The sequence below is a fragment of the Dreissena polymorpha genome, chromosome 16 (genome assembly GCF_020536995.1).
Source record: "Dreissena polymorpha isolate Duluth1 chromosome 16, UMN_Dpol_1.0, whole genome shotgun sequence".
NCBI lineage: Eukaryota > Metazoa > Mollusca > Bivalvia > Myida > Dreissenidae > Dreissena > Dreissena polymorpha.
The window spans coordinates 9,798,311-9,807,035 of NC_068370.1; positions in this window are offsets into that span (position 1 = coordinate 9,798,311).

The window sequence follows — 8,725 nt, forward strand, 5'->3', positions numbered from 1 at the left end:
ATGTCTGTTTGCGGCGACCGACTTTGCCCATAATTGATTGCTTTAAAACAAAATGGCCGGCAGTAGCTAGAACAGGGAAGAATCTACAGGTACACCGGCATCTCCAAAATCAATGTCACGTGACTCGCGTCCGCTGTTAGATATTATCGCATATCGCTATCGCGAAGACGAGAGTTTCCAGTCTGTGTTATCTATAGGTCTTTGCCTAAAACAGGGTGCATCACTTTGAACTAGACAAAACTTGTTGACACTCAAATATTAAGCTACTTTTTATATTCCAAAGAATTTAGCCCATATAAAAAGTATCTCTAAATTCTTTACGTGTCTTATAAATGAGACTACACTTTGAACAGGCATAACTTCATCAATTGTACAGCGATCTCGGCCTTATTCAACGCAGAAATGAATTTCCTTTCTTGAAATGTATATATCTTGTTATATTTCTACAATGCTGGGTCAAATTTTAAGAAAATAACACGATACACAAGTCGATAACATCTATCAGACAGGATAAGTGAAGTTTTGCAATTACTTTTGCATTATTGAAGATAGCAACTTCATATTTGGCATGAATGTGTATCTCATGGAGCTGTACATTTTGAGTGGTGAAAGGTCACTTCAAGGTCAAAGGTCAAATATATGGCTTCAAAGCGGCGCAATAGTGTTTCTGACAAACACATAACTTGTTTTACTATTGAGTTATTCTATGTTCCTAGTGTCCTCTTAGTTTGTACAATTTTCAGCCAAGAGTCTAAAAAAAACACTACACTATTTTAGATTTTAGCTGCAATAATTAAAATTGAGAAATTGGGGAGAATGTGCCAAAACTTAAAATTGTCAAAAGACTTGTGAATATTTATTTTAAATCTTGCAGATCCTAACATGTCTGTGATAGTGGAGACAGAGACTGGGTGGTTACTGGACCATCATGCCTACTCTGTATGCCGTGTTTCTGAGGGTTCAACAGGTATGGTATATATGTCATGCATCTCTTTTACAAAGTCATGCTTTCTCTTCAACAACATATCTTAGTGCTAAACCATTCCCCATTTGAAGCAAAGTGAAAATGGCTTTTGCAACCAGCATCAAACCAGAACAGCCTGCGAGTAACTTGCAGTCTGTTCTGGTTTTATGCTGTTTGCTGCTCATCAGTATCTAAGGGTTGCAATTAAACCTTTAAAACTTGAACCTAGTAAGAAAGGTCTTTAATAACATTTTACTTTGTAAAGGACTACACATACGTAAAACTGCATATCCAAGAGTTAGTGCTTAACCAACTTTGACAGGTATCAATTTTTCTTGCAATATTATACAACTCTGACTTTTCATCAGAACTTCCATATATACTGTATATGGTTGTACACATGTACTTACAACTTAAAGTGTAAGTGTATCACAATATCATTAAATACACGTATTATAATAAAATTAACACTTGGAAAGTCTCAGAATTATTTCAATACATTTTTTGAGAAGGTAAGCTGCAGTTTTTGTTTTTTTTTCGTTCAAACAGATCCGTTTAAAAATCTTGCTTTTTGCAAATACGTTTTATTTTTTTATTATGTTTTAATTTTAAGCCAAGTATTTATCATGCAGGAAATCTCTGCACCAGGTACCAGATGAGACGGAGTTTGTTTGACATTGTGTCACCTTTTGTGATGGACAGTCAATTTAAAAGGACTGGTGGTCATTTTCAGTCAGAAATGGGAGAAGGTTGTGTCACAAATAAAAAGAGAAAAGTGAGTCACAAGTCATAATGTCTGGTTTAAAAGTACTTTAAATATTTCAAAAAGTAAAAAATCGTGTTTGTTGATAATCTATAATATGAGCACATACTTGAAGTAAACACAGTGGATATTATTTTGTGAAAAACTATCAATTTAAGGCAATATGTATGAAGTATTTTGCTAGCAAACATTTTTATATGAAGTATTTATCACTGATCGTCACTGTTTAAATGCTAATACAGATGTATCAAACTTCAGTTATTGTATAGAACACTAAAGTAGATACATATTCAATATATATCGCTGACTGACATAGTTTAGCTAGATGCATACAAATATGGTATTGTTGTTCCATGTGATATATACATGAAATTGTTACCACTTAAAAGTTCATGTGAGATGTTTATTTAATTCATAGCGAAAAAGGAAGGAACCATTAAATATTGGTGAATTGCGCGCAGAAGAGTTTCATCAACAGGTGAGAATCACTTTTTGACACAATGTCCATAAGTTTTTTTATGAGCTGACCTGAGTACGTTATGCAAATGGTGAGCTTTTAGGATACAGTGATGTACATTGTCAGTACCGTAAGTGCTGGCGTGGTTGAATGTGTAAGCTTTTCTTCAAATGACTTTTCCTACTCGATTGCTTCCCTGAAACCCCTGAAGGGCTCAAATATATGATTTTGATTGTAAGATTGTATTGCTGTCCTTTATCAAGTTTGTTAAAGTCATTCCTCTTGCTTAAAAAAAGCACGCAGTGTGGTTCAAGTTTTCCTTACTTTTATATGCTAGTATTAAAAGCTTTAAAAATCTCTAAAACTGAAAGACCTAAAGGTTTGATATTTGGTGTGTAACAAGGTACTGTAGTTCTTAAATGAGTTTGTTAAAAATATGCGCCTGGGATTAAAATTGGCTCTGCCCTGGGGATTGCTGGTTTTTCTTACAAGTTAATTGAAAAAAACGAGTAATATCTTCTCTGAAACTGCAAGGCCCAGAGATATTTGGCATGTACATTGTAACTTTATGGTGACCCTCTACTTAGTTCGTTTAAATCATGCCCTCCAGGGGTTGACATTAACTCTGTTTCCCTAACATGCATTATAGTGAAAAACAAAATGATCAAAACTATAAAGCTTTACGAGAGCGAAGATATATAGGGCCGTAAGCATAGTTTGGTCACTGTATTGGTCCTGTAAATAGATAGAGGTTTGGTATTTTGTTTGTAACAGCATAGTGATCTTCTGTCAAGTATCGAGTCTTGGCAAGGTAGTCAAAATATGCCCTTTACTGCTGGTAAATAGGTTGCCTTACTTTATGTTGTTCAAAACAAACCCAGCTAAGATCACTGTATAATCATGATTTGGGACAGGGAATCAAGCCCAACATGTACACCAGGGTGCTTAATTTCCTTTTATGGCTGAAGCGCAACCTTGTGAACACTTTGGATTTTTTTTTTCATCATCAAACTTGTTCAGAACACTTGTTCCAATGATATCTTGGCTGATTTCAAACTTGGTTACAGACATCTCAAAAACTGTTCAGAACAGTTCAGATCTTTTGTGTCATTGGTGAGCTACCTGGGGCCTTTTGCCCTAATGTATTAAATATCTGGACATTTTATGTTATTCCAAGATTACTATGAAATGGGGTCACACATTTTGCACCTCTGTGTTTTCCGCTCAGCTAAGCACAATTTGATCATTTTGAGTTAATATGTTCTGTCTAGATCCGGAATTGTGGATTGTCAGTTGTGACCCCAACATGGTGGGTCTAGAGGCCATATTAAATTTTCATTAAATGGTCAGAAAGTTTATCTTGATAATACAAGGACTGAGTTCTTTTTTGGGCCTTGTGTGTTTAAAAAAGTCACCACTTTTAGTCTAAGAAAAATGATGCAACCACTTTAGAGGCCATAATTATGACTCAATCTTGATGAAGCTTAGTCAGCATGTTTTTCTTATAACATTTTGGCCAAGTTTGAATCTGGGTCACATACGTCCAAAAACAAGGTCACCTTTTCAAAGGAAAAAAACCTTATTACCACTCTGCCAACCACAATTATGACTCAATCTTCATGAAAGTTGGACAGATTGTTTATCTTCACAATATCTAGACTGCATTCAACTCTGGGACATGTTTGTCCAAAACTTGGGTCATCAGGTCAATTCTTAAAAAAATTATTCTTAAAACATACAAAGAAACATTTATTACTTAATCTTGTTCAAACTTTGTGGGATGTTTATATTGGCAGTAAATAGGTCAAGATGAATGTGGGTCATGTGTATATTAAAACTAGGTCATCAGATCCAATATTAGAAAAAGCCTCTAGAAGCTACAATTTACACTCAATGTTGATTAAACATTTCAAAATAATATCTAGGCCATGTTTGAAACTGGGTCGCATGTGTCCAAAAACGCGGTCGCCAGGTAAAATTATTTTAAATTTTTGTTATCACTCTTACAACCACATTTATGACTCAATCTTGATGAACTTTGGTTTAAATGATTTAAGGGACACACAATCTTAGCAAAGTGGATGAAAACTTTGTGTCTGAAAATGAGGTCATTTGGTCAGATCTTTATTTTTTTTAAACATTTTAGAGGCTACATTTATGACTGTCAAGTCTTCAACAATATACAATGAAGGCAGGTCAGCGCTTTTAGGGCTATCATGGGCGTCTTGTTCTCTTAATGTCATGTTAAAGAATGTATATGCAATAAATTTGATTACAAGCTTGTTACCTAACTTTAAACTAATTATTGCCTGACAAAATTAAATTTTATTCTTTTGGAAAAAATATTTTCATGTACTAAATAGACAATTACAATATCTGTACCATTTGCAAGATCCAATAATACAAGTTTTGAATGACCAGTTGTTTAATGCAGGTCAAGTCACACATCTGTCAAGCCCACACCAGTTTTCTGGAAGCCGGCACCCAGTCTGGGTATTTCTTGTTGCCAGATGGTACCCAGCCCAATGACAACAATATGGCATCTAGATCAGCAGCTGCCATGCAGGGAGCCAGAGACATGTTTGCTGGTTTATTGGTGGGAACTGGTGCTGATTGCACTGAATCTTGGTTACCTCTCCGGGATATCTATAATGGTAAGCCATTTGCAGTAAGTAAATAACAACATTAGGAATGTTTGGTATTGTTGCTAGAACTTCAATAAAACACCAGAATCATTGTCATGACATAATTGCTAGTTTAGCTAGCTTGTCTGTTATTTAAGGCAAGTGTCCAATGGCCTTTACATTGCAGGACAATACATGCAACATGCTATGAATATTTAGGTAAATGTGATATCATAGGCCATTGTTTTTAAGATTATTATTCTTAGCCCTTTACCACTTAGATACGTATATTGACACATTTGTGGTCCCTTAGAAAGTTAATTTAATTAAGACCTTTCTTACTAGATTCAAGGTTAAGAGGCTTCATTTCAAACCCTTAGATACTGATGAGAAGCAAACAGCATAAAACCTGAACAGACTGTGAATAACTCGCAGGCTGTTCTGTTTTTATGCTGGCTGCAAAAGCCATTTCACTTTGCTTCTTATGGGGGAAAGGGTTTTAAACACTTAACATTGCAGTGACAGCCAACAATTATTTAATGATTTTGGTATAACCCCCAGCATATTCTGTTAATTCAAGCGGTGCTGATATAGAAATCTTCCGGGTATTCAAGTATAAACATATAATCAGTGATAAGTATTGAACATTGGAAGCATATTATTAGACATTAAAGTATGAGAACAATTTGTATGATTAGGTCTGGCATTACGCAGTGCAGACATAGTGAATGGAGTGTGGCAGCATAAGGGAAAGCACTCTGCAATATTATACATTGATGAACAGCCATTCATTATCCCCCATGAATGTACCTTCATCTTGGGAGAGATGTCTCAGCTGACCATTGGGGCCCCAGGTGGGTTTTTAGTTCTTTATGCTAATTTTTTGTAAATGAAAAATATGCAAAGAAAAAATGTATTGGTATGTGCAGAAAATCAACCAATCCAAAATCTGTTGTAAAATCTTAGATTACTGGTACAAAGAAAATGTTATTAAAGATTTTAAATCAAAACTAAGCTTGTGTATTTTTGGCAACAATATTGCTAAACTGAATGGAACCAGTATGGTATTAGTTCAAACATTATTTTCTGCATGTAGTAATTTCACTTTTGGTATCTTGTGAAAGATATTACGCAAATGTTAATTGAAATGTTGTATGATCCATATGCACTGTAAAATTATGCATGATATTGAATCATGTGTTCACTTGTTTTCCAGTTTTGGGTACTTTTGATCTGCTTGTGTTGGACCCGCCATGGGAAGCAAGTCTGTGAAACGACTGAAAAAGTATCATCTTTTATTTGATAAATTTATTAACTGCTTTCAAAATGACACAAATATTACAAAGAATACTAGTTTTGCAAGTTTTTGTAAATCGTTAATGCCATAGTGTTTTGTTGATATTGTGCTGTATACCCAAAACTTACGTGCACACGATTAAGTGCTAAACATAGATGCAGTGCTAAAAATTGTCCATGCAAAATTACTTATTGTAAAGCTTCTACTGGCACTATGCATTTCAGATGATTCTAATGTTTCAGGTATAACATGCTAGGAAATACAGAGTTATTGGCAGTACCTTTGGAGCAGCTTATGTCCCCTGGCTGCCTGGTGGTTGTCTGGGTGACCAACAGACAGAAGCACAGAGACTTTGTTACCAGGCAACTGTTTCCAAGGAAGCATAATCACACACCTCGCTACATGGTGTTGGCTGAAGGTAATTTTGTTACAGAGTATATAATAACGATTGCAGTGTTCAGACCAGAAATATATGACCCCCGTCATGCCAAAATGGGTCTTATGCCAATGCTGCCAGTTAAGCTCCAGACCAGCCTGTACATCCATGCAGTCTGGCCAGAAGCTACCCTATTTGGGATAATCTCATGGAAGGTTTGTGATCTCATTAACGGACAGGGTAGGTCCTTACAAGAATGTGTGATTCACATAAGACCCTTTTTTGTATGACGTGGGTCATATGGTCCATCAAAAGAATTATTTTGCATTTGTAATCCACAGATATTTGCCCATTATAGTACACTCATGTGTCTTTTATGGTCTACCATATTGTAGCTTTTGTATGTATATTCCAACCAAAGCATTGGTTTAAATTCATTTTCTCATATTTTCTTAAACATTGTGTGGATTCTTTAATATCATCATACTGACCACAAGTCAAATTGTCTATTGCAATTTTCATGGGGAAACTATGAAGGGATCATTAGTTGCTTACACTAGTAAGGGAGTTTCGTTTGATATTTTTTTTTGTAAACCAATACATGTACTTTTTATAATAAAACTGGCCCAACAAAGTGTTAGGGGTTATTCTGGAATCAGGTAGTCTGTCTTGCCATATGGCAGGCAGTCAGTCCATCGGATTTTTTTTCTGGGGCTTGTCTTGAAAAACTATAAAACCTGTATTTGCGACAGTAACAGTTTTAGTTTATGGATCCTTTTTTATATTTTCTCCCTTGTGTGTTTGTTTGATAAGGTTACGAGGACAGGCAAGCCTGTGAGGGCCATTGATGACAGGCAGAAGCGTCCGTATGAAGTGCTGCTCCTGGGTAGATATGCAGACAGCAGGGAGCTGGTGTGGCATGACAGGGAGCCAGTGAGGCATGACAGTGACAAAGGTCTAGAAACTGCTACAAACAGTGCGGACGATCTTCGTGATAGCCCTTACAAAGAAGCGATCAAGATGAAAGCTAATTTGACAAGTGAAACAGACTTTTTACGAAATGGGTCTCATGAAACGCAAATCAAGAAACATTGTACAATGGAAGGTTGTTCTATGCAAAGGAATTTTACTATCATGGATAGTGGTTTAGGTGATGAGCAAGAGGAAAAACAAACAGACCTTGGCTTTGTTACAGACAAACAGTATGTGGAGCCTGCACCAGAAAGGTTTACAAGAGTGAGTGATGAACACATTTCTGGGAGCAAATGTTTGAAAGATACTGGCCTGCATGCAACAGTAGACATTCCTGACAACAGAGTCATAGTGTCTGTACCCTGCAGTTTACACTCCAAAAAACCTCCTCTTTATGGTAATTTTAAGATTTATGTAGTTAAAATATTAAGTATCCATGTTTAAAATGTTGTTAATAATCTCTCTCCTAGTGTTTCATTAAACTTAATGCTAAAGACAAAAAAACTCTTTTCAGGTTTGTCATGTTTTTCAAGACACAACTTAAAAATGCTTATTCTGACTGAGACATGGGAGTACATCTAAAAAATGTACTTTTTGTTGTTGAAAGACATTTTATATAAAGTAATCATGCTTTTAGTCTTTATATTGTTATATTTAAAACAAGTACTTAAATATGAGCCTGGCTCTGTGAAAAAGGGGTTTAATGCATGTGCGTAATATGTAGTCCCAGATAACCCGCGCGCAGTCTGCACAGGCTATCAGGGACAACACTTTCTGCTGTTATTATATTTTTTTTCGTTTAAAGAAAGTCTCTTATAACATGACCTACGCTCCAGGAGTGAAATAACGTAATGCTCTATTTTGTTTATTACACGGGTGTTATTGCACTAGTTATATAACTGTGAAATGACGTCATTTTCTGACAAAATGACGTCATTATTCCAGCGAATGTCTTCAGTTAAACTCTTATACAATGTGAATAAACAGTGAAGAGAGCATAAAATTTAAAGAAACTTGTTGGTCATGTTATAAATAGAATCTTACATTCGTGGTCGTGTTGTATTGAATTTATCAAACTCGTCATCTAAATAAAGATAAAAACTCGGCAAGCCTCGTTTTAATCTTCATTTAGATGACTTGTTTAATAAATTCAATACAAAACGACCACTCATGCAAGATCCTATATTTCTTAGCAAAAATCTTGTTACGGCAAAAAGTGTTCCCTGATTAGGCGGACACTGCACAGGGTAATCTGATACGACAATTTATGCA